Raw genomic sequence first — 4,718 nt, forward strand, 5'->3', positions numbered from 1 at the left:
TGCGACAGCACCAGAATCACAACTAACTGCTGAACGATCATTGACAGGAAGACACCGGAACTCACCAAAAAAGATACCCACATCCAAAGATAAAGAAGAAGCCGTAATGAGACGTTAGGAGGGGCGCAATCACAATAAAATCAAATCCTGTAACTGCTGGGTGGGTGACTCACAGACTGGAGAACACTTATACCACAGAAGTCCACCCACTGGAGTGAAGGTTCTGAGCCCCACGTCAGGCTTCCCAACCTGGGGGTCCGGCAATGGGAGGAGGAATTCCTAGAGCATCATACTTCGAAGGCTAGCGGGATTTGATTGCAGGACTTCGACAGGACTAGCGGAAACAGAGATTCCACTCTTGGAGGGGACACACAAAGTAGTGTGCGCATTGGGACCCAGGGGAAGGAGCAGTGACCCCATAGGAGGCTGAACCAGACCGACCTGCTAGTGTTGGAGGGTCTCCTGCAGAGGCGGGGGGTGTCTGTGGCTTACCATGGGGACAAGGACACTGGCAGCAAAAGATCTGGGAAGTACTGCTTGGTGTGAGCCCTCCCAGAGTCTGCCATTAGCCCCATCAAAGAGCCAGGTAGACTCCAGTGCTAGGTCGCCTCAGGCCAAACAACCAACAGGGGAGGGAACCCAGGCCCACCCAACAGCAGACAAGCGGATCAAAGTTTTACTGAGCTCTGACAACAGAGCAACACCCAGCTCTACCCACCACCAGTCCCTCCCATCAGGAAGCCTGCACAAGCCTCTTAGATAGCCTCATCCACCAGAGGGCAGACAGCAGAAGCAAGAAGAACTACAGTCCTGCAGCCTGTGGAACGAAAACCACATTCACAGAAAGACAGACAAAATGAAAAGGCAGAGGACTTTGTACCAGATGAAGGAACAAGACAAAACCTCAGAAAAACAACTAAATGAAGTGGAGACAGGCAACCTTCCAGAAAAAGAATTCAGAATAATGATAGTGAAGATGATCCAGGACCTCAGTAAAAGAATGGAGGCAAAGATCAAGAAGATGCAAGAAATGTTTAACAAAGATCTAGAAGAATTAAAGAACAAACATCTAGGGGCTTCCCTGGTGGCACAGTGGTTAAGAATCCGCCTGCCAGTGCAGGGGACACGGGTTCGAGCCCTGGTCTGGGAAGATCCCACATGCCGCGGAGCAACTAAGCCCGTGTGCCACAACTACTGAGCCTGCGCTCTAGAGCACGCGAGCCATAACTACTGAGCCCACGTGCTACAACTACTGAAGCCCGTGTGCCACAACGAAGAGTAGCCCCCACTTGCCACAACTAGAGAAAGCCCGTGCACAGAATGAAGACCCAATGCAGCCAAAAATTAATAAATTAAATAAATTTTAAAAAAACACCTAGAAGAATTAAAGAACAAACAAACAGAGATGAACAATACAATAACTGAAATGAAAAATACACTTCAAGGAATCAATAGCAGAATAACTGAGGCAGAAGAACAGATAAGTGGAAGACAGAATGGTGGAATTCACTGCCACAGGACAGAATAAAGAAAAAAGAATAAAAAGAAATGAAGACAGCCTAAGAGACCTCTGGGACAACATTAAACACAACAACATTTGCATTATAGGGGTCCCAGAAGGCGAAGAGAGAGAGAAAGGACCCGAGAAAATATTTGAAGACATTATAGTCGAAAACTTCCCTAACAGGGGAAAGGAAATAGTCACCCAAGTCCAGAAAGCGCAGACAGTCCCACACAGGATAAACCCAAGGAGAAACACGCCGAGACACACAGTAATCAAACTGACAAAAACTAAAGACAAAGAAAAATTATTGAAAGCAACAAGGGAAAAATGACAAATAACATACAAGGGAACTCCCATAAGGTTAACAGCTGATTTCTCAGCAGAAACTCTACAAGCCAGAAGGGAGTGGCATGATATACTTAAAGTGATGAAAGGGAAGAACCTACAACCAAGATTACTCTACCCCGCGAGGATCTCATTCAGTTTCAATGGAGAAATCAAAAGCTTTACAGACAAGCAAAAGCTAAGAGAATTCAGCACCACCAAACCAGCTCTACAACAAATGCTAAAGGAACTTCTCTAAGCGGGAAACACAAGAGAAGAAAAGGACCTACAAAATAAACTCATAACAATTAAGAAAATGGTAATAGGTATATACATATTGATAATTACCTTAAATGTAAATGGATTAAACGTTCCAAACAAAAGACACAGGCTTGCTGAATGGATACAAAAACAAGACCCATATATATGCTGTCTACAAGAGACCCACTTCAGACCTAGGGACACATACAGACTGAAAGTGAGGGGATGGAAAAAGATATTCAATGCAAATGGATATCAAAAGAAAGCTGGAGTAGCAATACTCATATCAGATAAAATAGACTTTAAAATAAAGAATATTACAAGAGACAAGGAAGGACACTACATAATGATCAAGGGATCAATCCCAGAAGAAGATATAACAATTATAAATATATATGCACCCAACATAGGAGCACCTCAATACATAAGGCAACTGCTAACAGCTACAAAAGAGGAAATCGACAGTAACACAATAATAGTGGGGGACTTTAACACCTCACCTACACCAATGGACAGATCATCCAAACAGAAAAGTAATAAGGAAACACAAGCTTTAAATGATACAATAGACCAGATAGATTTAATTGACATTTATAGGACATTCCATCCAAAAACAGCAGATTACACTTTCTTCTCAAGTGCACATGGAACATTCTTCAGGATAGATCACATCTTGGGTCACAAATCAAGCCTCGGTAAATTTAAGAAAACTGAAACCATATCAAGCATCTTTTCCGACCACAACACTGTGAGATTAGAAATCAATTACAGGGAAAAAAACGTAAAAAACACAAACACTTGGAGGCTGAACAATACGTTACTAAATAACCAAGAGATCACTGAAGAATTCAAAGAGGAAATCAAAAAATACCTAGAGACAAATTACAATGAAAAACACAACGATCCAAAACCTATGGGATGTAGCAAAAGCAGTTCTAAGAGGGAGTTTATAGCAATACAAGCCTGCCTCAAGAAAGAAGAAATATCTTGGGCTTCCCTGGTAGCACAGTGGTTAAGAATCCACCTGCCAATGCAGGGGCAGGGGTTCAAGCCCTGGCCTGGGAAGATCCCACATGCCGCAGAGCAACTAAGCCCGTGTGCCACAACTACTGAGCCTGAGCGCTGGAGCCCACGAGCCACAACTGCTGAGCCCACATGCCACAACTACTGAAGCCTGCATGCCTAGAGCCCGTGCTCTGCAAAAAGAGAAGCCACGACAATGAGAAGCCCACACACCACAACGAAGGGTAGCCCCTGCTCACCGCAACTAGAGAAAGCCCGTGCACAGCAATGAAGACTCAACACAGCCAAAAATAAATAAATAAATTTATTAAAAAAAAAAAAAAGAAAGAAGGGAAATCTCAAATAAACAATCTAACCTTACACCTAAAGGAACTAAAGAAAGAAGAACAAACAAAACCCAAAGTAAGTAGAAGGAAGAAATCATAAAGATCAGAGAAGAAATAAATGAAATAGAAACAAAGAAAACAATAGCAAAGATCAATAAAACTAAAAGCTGGTTCTTTGAGAAGGTAAACAAAATTGATAAACCTTTAGCCAGACTCATCAAGAAAAAGAGGGAGAGGACTCAAATCAATAAAATTAGAAATGATAAAGGAGAAGTTACCACGGACACTGCAGAAATACAAAGCATCATAAGAGAGTACTACATTGGCTTCCCTGGTGGCGCAGTGGTTAGGAACCTGCCTGCCAATGCAGGGGACACGGGTTCGAGCCCCAGTCCGAGAGGATCCCACATGCCACGGAGCAACTAAGCCCATGAGCCACAACTACTGAGCCTGAGCTCTAGAGCCCGCGAGCCACAACTACTGAAGCCCACATGCCTGGAACCCGTGCTCCGCAATGGGAGAGGCCACCACAATGAGAAGCCCACACACCGCAAAGAAGAGTAGCCCCTGCTTGCCGCAGCTGGAGAAAGCCCATGCACAGCAACTGACCCAAGCAACCAAAAATAATTAATTAATTTTTTTTTAAAAAAAGAAAGACTATTACAAGCAACTCTATGCCAATAAAATGGACAACCTGGAAGAAATGGACAAATTCTTAGGAAGGTATTACCTTCCAAGACTGAACCAGGAAGAAATAGAAAACATGAACAGACCAATCACAAGTAATGAAATTGAAATTGTGATTAAAAATCTTCCAACAAACAAAAAGTCCAGGACCAGATGGCTTCACAGGTGAATTCTATCAAAATTTAGAGAAGAGCTGACACCCATCCTTCTCAAACTCTATCAAAAAATTGCAGAGGAATGAACACTCCCAAACTCATTCTATGAGGCCACCATCACCCTGATACCAAAACCAGACAAAGATACTACAAAAAAAGAAAATTACAGACCAATATCACTGATGAATATAGGTGCAAAAATCCTCAACAAAATACTAGCAAACAGAATCCAACAACACATTAAAAGGATAATATACCATGATCAAGTGGGATTTATCCCAGGGGTGCAAGGATTCTTCAATATACACAAATCAATCAATGTGATACACCATATTAACACACCGAAGAATAAAAACCATATAATCATCTCAAGAGATGTAGAAAAAGCTTTTGACAAAGTCCAACACCTATTTATGATAAAAACTCTCCAGAAAGTGG

This window comes from Phocoena phocoena, chromosome 1 (genome assembly GCF_963924675.1).
Source record: "Phocoena phocoena chromosome 1, mPhoPho1.1, whole genome shotgun sequence".
Classification (NCBI taxonomy): Eukaryota; Metazoa; Chordata; class Mammalia; order Artiodactyla; family Phocoenidae; genus Phocoena; species Phocoena phocoena.